This window comes from Mus pahari, chromosome 6 (genome assembly GCF_900095145.1).
Source record: "Mus pahari chromosome 6, PAHARI_EIJ_v1.1, whole genome shotgun sequence".
Lineage (NCBI taxonomy): Eukaryota > Metazoa > Chordata > Mammalia > Rodentia > Muridae > Mus > Mus pahari.
In genome coordinates, this window is record NC_034595.1 from 40,098,174 (window position 1) to 40,112,308 (window position 14,135).

At 40.6% G+C, this 14,135-nt stretch overlaps 1 protein-coding gene across 3 annotated transcripts in view; it reads left to right on the forward strand.

Annotated features, from left to right (window-relative positions):
• The window catches only part of Focad (focadhesin), a 324,827-nt gene that overhangs the window by 24,100 nt on the left and 286,592 nt on the right, over positions 1-14,135 (forward strand). Inside the window, exon 1 of one of the 3 annotated variants that reach the window (XM_021199728.2) lies at positions 7,144-7,190. The exons of the other annotated variants lie outside the window; for them this stretch is intronic. The gene's annotated coding sequence lies outside the window, so the exon portion shown is untranslated. Of the gene's footprint in view, positions 1-7,143; positions 7,191-14,135 lie in introns of those variants that run through there. 3 annotated transcript variants of the gene reach the window in all.

Below are 14,135 nucleotides of genomic sequence, written 5' to 3' on the forward strand. Positions count from 1 at the left end.
CTTCGAGGTTTTTCCCCACTTTCTCCTCTATCAATTTCAGTGTCTCTGGTTTTATGTGGAGGTCTTTGATCCACTTAGACTTGAGCTTTGTACAAGGATATGTAGATGGTTTTTAGAAAGTGTTTACCTCGGTAATATGGACTTTGATGGTGCTTTTATCTGTTTGGTTTTGTTATGAGACAGGCTCTCATTATGTCAGTCCCTGCTGGCCTGAAATTCATTCTGTAGGCTGGCCTAGAACTCACAGAGATCTACCTCCTTCTATTTCCCTTGTGCTAGCATAAGGGCCTGTGCCACTCTGCTCAGCAGAAAAATCTCTCTCAATCACTATTATTGGACAGGAATGTTTTTGGAAATTAACCTTTGCTTCAGATTTGATGATGTTTCTCAATGTGAAATCACAAGACAAATATGGCTTTTAAGAACGTCTCAGACTATGATAAAGTCATTTTAACAGCTAATGCTGTTTCTGTCACACATGTCAAGCTGCTTAATACACTCTCTGTGCCATCAGGGTTTTAAAAAGAAGCAGGATTTCCATTTCCACAAAAACTTGCAGATGATATGTTTTTATGCTTGAACTATAGTTCTAACAGGATTTCTTTGAATCTCAATGTAAATGGGAAAGAAATTTCCATATATCAAAATGCATTTATGAGAGTAGATACATCTAAATGCAAGGACAATGTAGCTTCACAGAATGGAGGAATATCACCAAAATAGACACATTACCCAAGATAATCTATACATTTGACATAATCCCTACAAAAAAAAAAATCCCAAGGATATTACAGAAATAGCAACTAATTTTTTTTTTTTTTTTGGTTTTTCAAGACAGGGTTTCTCTCTATGGCCTTGGCTGTCCTGGAACTCACTCTGTAGACCAGGCTGGCTTCGAACTCAGAAATCCGCCTGTCTCTGCCTCCTGAGTGCTGGGATTAAAGGCATGCGCCACCACGCCCGGCTGCAACTAAAATTTTAAATGTGCATTGAACCATCAATGGTCCCAAATGCAAAGCAAGACCCACACTGTACTTTATGACGTCAATGAGTTACAAAGCTAAGGTGATCAGAGTAGTGTCAGATGAGGGGTCAGGCCCAATGGTAAAGACCTGCCTGGTGTGCTTGAAACCCTGGGTTCCATATCCAGTACCAGGAAAGCAAGAAAAAAAATATACATTTGTATAAAATAGACCATTGAAACTGAACAGGTAGCTAAGAAATAAATTCATACTCTGTGGTTAACTGATCTTCAATAAGAATGACAGGAACACAGAATGGGTTAAAGGCAGGTTTTAAAAATATATATATATATATATTTTAGTTTGATATGTACATACAGAAGAATGAAATTAGGTCCTATTGGAAGAAAATCAGTTGAATTGGACTGACAACTTTCATTTAAGACATGGATCTGTTGAAAATAGGAGAAAATATATTAAAAAAATGAAATTGGTGTTAATCATAATTTCTTTTAGATATGACGCTAAATCAGTTAACAATAGATAAATGGGATTAGATCAAACCAAAAACCTGTACAACAAAGGAGATCATCCACCAAGTAAAGAGACAATCTATGGAATGGAAAGATTACTTGCAATACAATACATCCAAAAGAGATTCACATTAAGAACATATGTGGCAGGGCGTGGTGGCACACGCCTTTAATCCCAGCATTCAGGAGGCAGAGGCAGGCGGATTTCTGAGTTCGAGGCCACCCTGGTCTACAAAGTGAGCTCCAGGACAGCCAGGACTATACAGAGAAACCCTGTCTCCAAGGGAATGAAAAAAAAAAAAAAAAAAGAACATATGTGGAACTCAAGCAAGTTAATAGCAAAACAAACAAGCAAACCTTAATAATAATAAAAAAAATGAACCCAGCAGGTGTGGCTGTTGGAGGAGAAGAGTAATTCCAGCTACTTGCTAGTCTGAGGCAGGGAGAGCATAAGTTTAAGGCCAACCTGGCGGTACAGAATGATTCAGTGATAGTATGGATAACTATGTTTTTGTCTCAAAATACAACATCAAAGAAGGGCTGGTGCTATAGCTCAGCCAAGAAACTTGCCTCATGTGTCTGAGGCCCAACCCCCAGCTATCTCAGCTAATAAAGCCTTTATAGACGATCACCCAGACATTGCAACTAGTACTGTCTTAGGAACTGCAATTCCACTTTAGCATAGTCTCCCTGTAAAGGACCATTCTCTGAGCCAAACTGCCACCATCTTCAAGAGTTCTACTGGACATGCTCTCAGAAGACCATTTATCTTCCCTCATATATGGAGGAGGCAGCAAGGGTCATGAGACTCGCATGTGAGTATCCAGCCACCCTTCCCAAGCACTTGTAAGTCAATCTGTTCTAATTGTATGTGCTTTGGGGGAAGGGGCTATAGGTGGGGAAGAAAGAGGGGATGGCTTCCATCTAGGAAGCCATGGAGACGCCACCATCCCCGTTGGGTGTAGGTCTTCCACTGTGGCTACTTTAAGGTCCCCTATGTTCCTGGCTGCTCACCCATTGCTCTGTGAGTAAGCCTAATGATGTCATTGGTATCCTCTAGGTGAACTTTGGAATCATACTGTGGTTTGTGGTTGGGACCTTCTCAGGAGGGGTAGGGTAGATGTTTCTGCCACTCGCAGGCAGGAAATTTTAGTTATAATCTCCAAAGAAAATGAAATTAGTATCTTGTATTGATATTGATATTCCTTATTCATGAGTATAAGAAGATATGTAAATAACCTGATATCCCCCGACAGATGAATGACAAGAACCATGTGTGTACTCAAGGTGTAGTCCTGTGTATTTTTGTTTTGTAGTGCTGTGGAGCAAATCTAGGATCTCATACTTGCTAGGCAAGGGCTCTACCACCGAGTTATGCCTCTAGCACTAGCCACCCCACCTCCACCCCAGTGGTGTAGATTCCTGGAAATTATTTATTTATTTATTTATTTATTTATTTATTTATTTATTTATTTATTTATAGGCACGGGGTCTTACAAAGAAGCCCTGGCTGACTTGAACATGGGACTCACTCTGTAGACCAGTTTCCCATATGATAGGATCAAAGGCATGTATCACCATACCCAGTACCTAACATGTATATATATTAAAAGCATTATATCAAGAAGGATTTAAAAAAAAAAGACTTGAGGAAAATTACTCTCATTTCATTTCTTTGGTAATATCTAGTAAAGTGGAAGCTCTAGACCATAAGATAGTACTATTATCAATGGAGCTATCTGATACTGAGCTTTCAAATTCAAAATGGCAGTAGCCTGTATTGTTTTGGGTGCTTCTCTGGTCTATGGGGCTAATAAAACCCATAAGGAGATACCCCATATCTGGCTTTAAGATTTTTGTTGAAAAACCTATGGTGTGTGTGTGTGTGTGTGTGTGTGTGTGTGTGTGTGTGTGATTGGCTACAATTAAGAGAGATACACATGGCTGATTCATATCTACTGCTCTATTTCACATTGTTCAAGATACTAGGCATATGTATAAGGACATGCTAGACTAGTTGAGTACAGCAGATAAACAGACCAGGAAGGAACCAGCAAAGCCAACCTGGATAGTAAGAACCTCCTGGGCAGCCCACAGGATCCTGAGAATGGAAACTTGGTTGTCCCTTTGTAGGTTCTGTTGTACAGCAAAGGTGGCTGTTCCAGGTGTTGAGGTGATGCCTTCTTTTTTCTCTCCATTGTGCCCAAAGAATTGACCTGTGTGAATTTTATCAGATCAGGAAAGAGGGACAAGGGAGATTTAATTCCTTCTACCCCTTCTTGTTGCATCACCAGAGTCTGACGTGTTTCTTGATCAAGTGTCTTTCTTCTTGATAGTCTTACATATGCAGGATTTCCCTACCATTCTACCTGTATGTAGGGGTAATTTGGGACTGCCCATATTGCTGAGTCTCCCTTGTGATCTTTAAAGATCCTGCCTAGAGCCCTGTTATTGTCTCTTATTAAGCTCTTCCAATTTTCCTAATTTGATTATGCCATCTGTTTCTTGCTGGGATCCTGACTGAGAAGGAGGCCTTATCCAGAAGGTAGCATCTTGGCAAAGACCTGAATGATCCAACAGAATGAATCATGAAGAGAGCTGGGGGAATTGCCAAGCTCCTGCAGGACTGAGGAAGCAGGATGATTAGGGTCCAGAGAGCTGGAGGATGCAGAAGGAAAGGTCAAGGTAGTGATGTGTGTGATCGAGATAGAGGTACAAGGGCCAGGGCAAGTAAACCATACATGGTCTAATTGGCCTGTGTACGGACTTTGGCTTTTATTTTGAATGGAACAGGGACAATTGGAACCACATACATCTAATTAAATCTAATGAGTTTGCTTTCTGTTATGTGCGCACAGTGGCTCCCTGTGACTCAGTAGTGAATTTCTCCTCCTAGTGTTGAGCCTGCTGATGAATGTGTGGGCGTGCTCAGTCAGCCCAGCATGCTTGGGTGCAAGTTCAAGGCTTTGAGTCTCCCTTGATGCTGCGGGTGACATGACCTCTCTTTATAGTTAGGATTCAGACTACAGTGTCTTTTTTTTGTTAGCATATTCTTTTCAGCTCTGCTAATGATTTGGGAGTGGGCACATTTTTCTTTCTCTCTCTCTCTTTCTTTTTATTTATTTATTTATTTTTGTTGTTAGAGTCAATAGGCTCTTCTATGCCAGCTTCAAAAACTACTTATCTGAAGGGTCTTGTACAATAGAGGACTAACTGCCTAACTACTTCAGGGGGAAGAATACAAGGCATTTAACAGAGAAATACTATCTGCTTGCCCACCTCTTAGAGATGGCAGATATTGTCTTTACAATTTAAAAAGCAAGGGCAGGCTGCGTAGATGGCTCATCAGGTAAAGGCTCTTGGCACTACACCTGATGTTGAATCTTGGGGACTATATGGTGGAAGAAGAGAACCAACTCCCACAGGATGTTCTTTGATCCCCACATTCACACAATAAATAAATAAATAAATAAATAAATAAATGTATACAAAACTTAGAAAGACATTCATTTGCATGTATATTATATACATACAATAACATATAGGTTTGAAACGTATTTTGATGATTTAATGGCTACTTCTAGTAAAGATGGCATGAAATCTAGATCATTTCCTGAGTAAATGTAAACTCCACTCTCTGCAGCATCCAACCCTTCTACCTTATATCCAACCCTGGAGGGTCAGACAAGAGTATTGAAGTTTGAGTAGAGTCTGAGCATCTCAGGGAGATTCTGCGTGCCTATGCTGGTTGGTGAGGAAGAGGGTGTGGTGCTGGGGTGGGAAGCACAGTCTCTGAATAGTAGTTTTTGAAACTGAGTATATTTATAAACCCCAATACAGTTTTTAGCTGTGGTGGTTTGAATATGCTTGGCTCAGGGAGTGACCACTATGAGGAGGTGTGGCCTTGTTGGAGTAGGTGTGGCCTCATTGGAGGAACTGCATTACTGTGGAGGTGGGCTTTGAGATGCTCCTCCTAGCCGTGTGGGAGACAATCTTCTCCTGTTTGCCTTTGGAACAGGATGTAGGACTCTCAGCTCCTCCAGTGTCATGCCTGCCTGGAGGCCATGCTCCTTTTCCTGTGATAACTCCAGCTTGTCAAGTTGACACAAAGCTAGCCAGTACAGTTTCCTTATTTGAAAAAATGTAGTAACTCTGCTATTCAACTTGGTCTGTGAATTAAATAAGATGATATATTTAAAACAGTATACCAGACATAGCAACATGTGCCATTAGGACCAAATGAGCCTCAAGAAACACAGGAATGAGCCAGGGGTGTGGCCCATGCCTTTAGTCCCAGCACTCGGGAAGCAGAAGCAGGCAGATCTCTGTGATTTTGAGGCCAGTCTTGTCTACAAAGAGAATTCCAGGACAGCCAGAGCTACAAAATGAGAGCCTGTCTCAAAACAAAACAAAACAAAACAAAAAAACAAAAAACAAAAAACAAATACAGAAATAGACAAGGGAAACAAATTTAAAATGTTCCTAAAATTTGTAATTGTGTAGTTGGAAAACTTATGGGAATATCATCAAACTAATAAAACCAAAAAGTTAATTATAAATCTCACAGAACTCCCATCTCCCCAAGGATATAAGTGATTGAATACAGGAACATGTTCAAAATTAATTTAGATAAATTCTTACAGAATGAATGCATTATAAGTTATTGGAAGATCTAGAGATGGTGTGTGGAATGTAATTACTGTTCTGAGGTGAAGTATAGGAAACCAAGAATTTCCTGTTAGCATATTATAATGACCTTGCAAATTTAACGTACAAAACTGCTTTCTAAATTCCTACCACAGAATTAGAATCTCTAGAGATGTACCCAGGCTTCTTTTAAAGGTTCCTAATGCTTCTAAAAGTGCATGGGGTTTCAGAAACAGTCAGGTAATAGATTTCTATTCCTTTAAGGTCTTTCTTTCTTTCTTTCTTTCTTTCTTTCTTTCTTTCTTTCTTTCTTCCTTTCTTTCCGCAGTTCTTTTCGTTTCTGCTGTGTTGTGCCAGGTGTCACAGACTTTCCCTGTGGGACCATTCCTCCCTATTTGGCTAAAGAAAATGCTTAACTATAATAAATGTTATATAACAATAATAGTGGTGGTAAAGTTCTTTGAACCAGCTCTCTTTAGATCAAATTCCCCCGTAGCAGAAATTCCTGGGCCTTGACAACTATACAGGTAGAAGCACAGGCACAGCAGGAAGAAATGAAGTCACTGAGCAGTAGCTACAGGAAGCAAGCTGGCTCTGAACCCTAGCTATCATGAGTTCTCTGCTCCCGCTCCCCTTACCCCCCCTCCCCTCTCCAGCCATGATGATTCACAAAATCTCCAAATATCAAGAAGCTGTCCTGCATCTCCTAAAGCTGCCAACAGGACCTCCTGCCTCTGTGCAGTGGCATCTCCAGACAGGATCCTTTGCTTTCACATCACAGAACCTGAAGATCAGCATGCACCACTGCGATGTCTGGCTGGGGCTAGGGCTGGGACGGAGCTTCACTTCACCGGCAAACGGCAGTGAGCCGCCCAGGCCTTGTCACGCATGCGCGCGAGGGGGCGGGCATCCCAGCAGAGGAGGCGGGACTGGTTCTTGAATTCGGTTTCGTATTGGCTGTCTCCGTCAGGCCCCGCCCCCGGGCGGTGGAGGCGGTGCGTGGGACACGTCAGGCACGGGAGCAGGCTGCGCCTGTGGCAGAAGTGAGGTAAGCCATGCGGCGTGGCTGGACGTCCACCGGCGGGAGCCGGGTGGGCAGTTGCCGCATCGGGTCCGGCTGCTGCCGCGGCCACGGGGGCGAGGGCGACCGAAGCCCTACCACTTGGGCTGGGGTGCAGGCCCGCGGCGGAGCATGTGGCGGCAAGGCCGGGGCGTCGCGTGAGGCGGGCAGGGCATCTGACCTGCTGCCCCTTCTGCTGGCCCGTCGAAGCGTCCGGCTCCCGGAGAATCTGGCCTTGAGCGGTTCCCTGGTCTACGGCTCCAGGACCCGCTGGCAGTGGAGGGGTTTGGCAGCCGGAGGGGCTGGCACGATCCATCCAGCTTACCTGTCTCAGGTTGCAGTTGTCACCCCTCCTTAACCCGGTCGCCGGTTCGGGGCAGCGCCAGAGATTCTGGTGTCCTCTTGTCTGGCCTGGGGTAACTGTCTGATTCCCCCGGGACTCAGACACAGTTTTTGTCCACTTTAATGCAAAGGCTCTTGGGTGAGCAGAGCTTGTTTTCTGACTCAGGTCTCTGGCTCTGAAGAGTTTTTCTGTGGGGCGTCTGAATCTTCAGCGGCCAGGTTGATGGTTGCAGGCACCTGCGGTTGTGTAGGACTTAATCCGAGTTTGTTTCAGCCATGGTGCCTTGACCCCCTTGTTTGTAGTTTGGATCCAGTGAAATCATACCGTCATTGACTCATTCACTGCAAACTTTTAAAATGAGCTCCTTGGTGGCTATTACCTGCCTTTGCTTGTATTTAATATGTCAGTGCTAGTGTCTGAGTTGACAAGATTTGAGATGGATTTTTTTTTTTTTTTTCTGTTGTGGTTCATTTTCAGGATCTAGATTTAGATGCAAAAGATGAAGCTCTCTTGGACCTTGGACCTTATTCCAAGGTTTTTTGTTGTTTGTTTTCCCTCTCCTTCTAATAAACCCTAAAACCCATTGGCCCTGAGGGGAGATCCTATTAACTGTGCCACTGAAGACCACAGACAGATGGACTTCCTATGGAAAAGTAAAGGGATGTGATTACAAGTATTCTGAAATTTTGGAATGTTCAAGGAGGAGATGGGCAGACAGCAGATTTACTGAACTGTGCTAGCAGTTGGGAACCAACTAAGTCAAAAACACATGACGTCATTTATGATTGTGTATTTTATGCTTCAGTGACAAGTGTTTCTGTTCACAAACACTTGACTGGCAAGCGAGCGAGTGCATGGTTACAATTTTGATTGACATCCAGTTTCTGCAAAAAAAGTACCATGACTCATCTAAATTTTGAAGTGTAATAATCATGAAGTTTTTCATTATATATAAAGATACTCCATAGAGATAACTGGACAAGAATGCAATTTTCAAAGCTTTTGACTTGCTTTGGTGATAAGTGATAGCCAAAACAACCGAATTATTTACTTACCAAATTAATCTTATTAACAGTTACCATTTTTTGTTGTCCATATCTTGCTTAGGTTTTTTTTTGTTTCTTTTTAAATTAAAAATAATTTAAAATTGTATCATGTTACTACTATTTGGTTGGTTTTAATTGCTTGATGGCTCTAATTGAGGCCTAATAATCCAAAAGTAAATAAATTGTTACTTCAAGGTAAAAAATACCTGTATAGATGTGATAGATTTTTTATGGTAATTGATTATTGGTATTTACACATAGTACAGATCACCCTTTTCTAGTAAAAAATGATTTCAAAGGTAATTGTTCTGATATTCTGAGCCTCATGATATTTGACATTGTCCATAAACTGTTAGTTGAATTAATATTAATTAGAGGTGTAAATCAATTACAATCACTATTAGGAGTAAGTCCAGTATCTTGAGCTCTCTCATATGATAAAATACAGCTTAGCCTTAGATGTATACTTTAAATCTGTGACTTATAAATATCAATTAATTGGGCAGAGCTTGTGTGTACCATTTCCATCATGGGAAATAAGAATCGCTAAGCTAATAGGACAAGTGTTGTTTTTCAGTTTCCTCTGTAAAAATTATTTCAACCTTTTTAAAAATGTAGAACCCATTCATTTCACACACTAGATTACGACATTTTAAAGTGTGTAAAAATTTTTTTAAATGTTTTCAAGTCACACAATGTTGAAAGTAATACAATGGCATTTGTAATTTTTTTTTTTATCATTTTGCTAATTTATATTTTCATTCATTCAGCCAGAGTCAGAGTATGCATGTATTTGTTTTATTGTTTGTTTATCTGTATAGATGAGAATAACCTTGAACTTCTGGTTTTCTTGCCTCCGCCTACCTAATGCTGAAGTTAGGGCAAGTGCTACCCTTTCTGGCTTATATCTTGCTGGGATTGAAATCAATACCTTGATTACTTAAAATGCATTATTATTATTATTATTATTATTATTATTATTATTATTATTATGTGTATTTACATGAGCCCAGATGCCTGTGAAAGCCAGAGGCATCAGATTCCTTGGATCTTGGAGTTATAGGCAGTTGTGAGCTACCTGATGTGTGTGCTGGGAGCCAAACTTGAATACACTAGAAAAGTATTATGTACCCTTAACTGCTGAGTTGTCTCTCTAGGCATCTGAGTATTCTGATCATACAGACCCCTTAACTTATGAAGAGGTTATACCCCGAAAATCTTACTGTAAGTCAGTAATATTGTACATCAAAAATACATTTAAGAAGAATGAGCATCATGTATAATTGTGTGGCAGACAGGTGACTTTCTATGAGTTTGATGCCATCCTGGTCTACAAAGTGAGCTCCAGGCCAGCTCGGGCTACATTTTGAGAACCTGCCTGGTTCAGTGGGTAAAGAGCTTGCTATGATAACTGGATTTCTTAGTACCCATATAAATGGTAAGTAAACGGGTGCCTTTAGTTGCAGCATTCAAGAGCTTAGACAGAAGACCCCTGGGGCAAGATACATATCTGTGTTAGCTGGAATTGACCAGCTATGGGTTCAGTGAGAAACTTTTCCTCATTAAATAAAATGGAGGGCAATTGAGGAAATCAGTTGGTGTTAACTTTGTGTGCCCATACAATGTACATATACACATACCCGCATATTTACCTACAAATATGCCAATGTATGTGTGGGTGTGTGTCTCTCTGTGTGTAAACACACATGCCACAAAAAAGTAAGAGTAAAAAAAAAAATCACTTAATGTTGGTAGATTTGTTGCCATCTGGAGGATCTCCTTTTGATCTGCAGAACCCGTGTTTAAAAGGAATTTGGGAGTGGGGTCATAATACTAATTAAGAGAAGGGGAAGACAAGTAAATCACTGAGTCTGGGTGGCCTGCCAGCCTGCCAGCCTGCCAGCCTGCCTAGCCTACTTGGCCAATTCCAGGTCACTGAAAAACCCTGTCTCCATCAAAGCATATAGAATATCTGAGGGACAATAGCCGAGGTTCTCTTTGACCTCTACCTACACATGTCCACAAGCACACATGCATGAGTGCCCACACACATACATGCACATCTGTGTGCACACACATACACATAATCCATTGAGTATACCTAGTTTCTTCCTCATCCTGGTTTAGCAACAGTATACTCTATACTATGGGCTGTTTATCCTTGTGATCTAGTGGCTGACTGGAAGCTGCTGCTTCCAGTCTTATTAACATCATATTTTGAGGTATATTTTCTACTGAAAGTATGTATATTGCTCTCGCACTAATGTGAAGCTGAAACGAAACACAGTCAGACCATTTTAGTCAAGGACTGTCTTAAGCTTGTCATGCCTTTGACTTTAAAGTCTGTACAGCTCTGGGTGATATGATGTGTACATGTAGTCCTGGGTACTCAGGGAGTTGAGCCAAAGAGGAGCTCTTAAGCCCAGCATTTTGGTGCAAGCCCACAAGCATGAGACCCACCCTCCTTTATATAAATAAATGTTAAGAAAGCTGCACAATTCCTCATTGTTTATGATGAGAAAGCATTTATTTAGAACAACGTAAGCTGAGGATACAAACTGCATACTCTGCTATTTATTTATTTCCCTTTTTGAGATACAGCCACACTATGTGGACCTGGCTAACCTTAAACTCACAGAAATCCACCTACTTCTGTCTTCTGAATGCTGGAATTAATATATTTATGTATCTTTTAAATGACTTATCTTTTTGCTTGCCTAGAGACCAATGAACCATTCCATCCAATCATGTAAATTGAATATTTTCTTTTTAGTGTTCCAGAGTGTATCTTCTAGTCTCTGTTCGTCAGATGAACAGCTATTTGCTAATTTGCCCCATAAACATGTTGAATAAATGTTATAATTGTGAGTGTTATAACTATTGTTTTATATCCTGGTGTATTCTGTTTTCTCTCTTGAATCCTAGCACTTGGGAGGCAGGGGCAGGTAGATCTTTGTGAGTTCAAGACCAGTGTAGAGATAGTGAGTTCCAGGAATATTACTTCCTAATAATCAGAGAGACCCAGTCTCTAAAAACAGAAAAAGAAAAACTTTTCTCTTTGGCCCATTTGCTTTTAAGATTTACTTTAAATTTTTACTGCTTAACAGTCATTGAACATGTTGGTTACATAACTAAAGCTTCAGTTTCTAGTATATGCTGTTAGTGGAAATAGAGGAAAGACTTTATATTATTTTGAGTTTTAAAACATTTAACCAAGTGGAACTTATGTCTTCTATGGGTGTGCTTGCATGTTTGTGTGTAAATACAGATGAGTGTGCCATGGGGCACACGTGAGTGACCTGATATGGGTGCTGGGAACCAAACTCAGGTCCTCTGGAAGAACAGACAGCTTAACCACAGAGCCATCTCTTTAACCTGGATTAGAGACTTTTAAAATGGATTTTTAAAAACTTTATTTTTTTATTTTATGTGTATGGGTGTTTTGTCTGCTTGTATGACTTTGTACAACACATGTGCAGTTCCCAAGGAGGCTAGAAGAAAGCATTTGATTCTCTGGAACTGGAGTTACAGACAATTGTAAACTACCATATGGGAGCTGGAAATTAAACCCAGGTCCTCTGGCAGAGCCTCTAGTGCTCTTGGTCACTGAGCCATCTCTCCATCTCTGGATTAAAGGTTTTTAAACATAAGGTATTTTCAGTTTACAATGGATTATTAAGACATAACCTCATTATAAATATATTATAAGCTTTTAGGGTACTGATAGGATGTAGGACTCAGCTGATACAGAACAATGAGAATGGTGTGTTGTGTGCCTCACCTACCTGAACATTGATACAGTTGATAACTAATTAGGGAGGAGAGTTGGAGAAGAGGTAGGCATGTGATCCTGGTTTCTGAAGTTTTTGTCTGCCTGGTGGTAGTGGTCAGAGCACATGAGGGATACTTGCATGTTATCCTCTCAGAGGAACAGGCATAAGACATTAAGTGGAGGCACTTTTCCTGGATCTTGAAGTTCAGAAGGTTCATTCTTCTTTGATTTGAGCCACCAAAGATGGAATGCTTGGTTAGTTTTCACCAGGTTGTGCAAATAGGGGAACTTCTTATGAAGAATCAAGGATGCAAGAACATATACTGATTGGTATTGGAGTCAAACTTGTGAAGGAGGGAGGAGTGTTTAGTGGGAGGAAGACATCTTTAAAGTGTTTGAAGGGCTGGCTTAGCCTATGAAGTGCTTGCTGCAAAACCTGAAGATACCAGTTCCGTTCACCAGCTCTCACATAAACGCTGGTGTGATCTTAGGCCAAGTTGATTAGTTCTGGAGTGAGATCCTGCTTTAAAAAATATGGTCTTTCAGTGCATTGGATACTTGCTCTTGGCACAAAGCAGGAGCTTCACTTCATGTTCTACATCAATCATGTTTACGGCAAAGCTGAAGGCTAGGGCTGTGGCGCAGTGGGAGAACACTTTGATTCTGCAGCAGTACAGAAAGCAAACCAAGTCAGGACAGAAAAGCAAAGCTGATGGGCAGGCTGTGGCTCACTTGATAGAGTCCTTGTCTGGCATGTGCGAAGTCTAGGTTAGATCTCCAGAGTGGCTTAATGAATATGGAGTGTCCCAGAGCTCAGGAGGTAGAGGTACAAGGATCAGAAGTTCAAAGTCATCCTAGGCTATTTGAGAGATCCAGGCTAGTGTGAGCTACTCAAGACTCAATCTCAGCCAACCAACCCATCAGCCAGCCAATACAACAACAACAACAACAACAACAACAACACATAAACAAAACCCAAGTGGTTGATACATACGAAAGGCTACAGTATAATGTAGACAAATTTCAAATCTTTCTTAAACTTGTGAATCTGTCTGCCAAAAGGTACGAATTGAAAATATCAGATGAGAGATGCTTTGCTATTCAAAATAAAGGTATTTAAAATTTTAATGTATGGCATAATCATCTTATAAGTCAATTTGGACCATGAGATTATGATAATAAGCATATAATTTAAAATGAATGATCTAAATAAAATTTATAATTTTCTTAGTGCCTTATTTTGCTTTTGTTAGATGCCATTAACAAAATCTTCATTCATATAGATGGGTGATACATGATTATACTTTTTTAAACAACAGGTATTGAAATCTTACCATTTTTAGTTGCTTATTTTACACATTTTAGTCTTTTAAAGTCCACTTTTATTTATTTGCTTTTGTGTATATGTGTGCATGTGTGTGTCTGTCGTAGGGTGCACATATCACAATATGAATGTAGACGTCAGAGGACAACTTTCTGCTCCTTCCATGGGCTTCCCCCAGCTCTGAGGCAAGGGATCTAATGGACTCCAAGATAGACTCTTTCTCTGCATTCTGTCTGGCTATGAATTTCTGTATTTACCCCCGTCTGCTGCTGCTGAAGGAAGCCTCTCTGATTATGGCTGGACAAGGCACTGATTTACACCTATAGGAAACTATCCTTAGGAATCGATTCATTCTTTCTTTCTTTCTTTCTTTCTTTCTTTCTTTCTTTCTTTCTTTCTTTCTTTCTTTCTTTCTTTCTTTTTTTCTTTCTCCTCCTCCTCTTCCTCC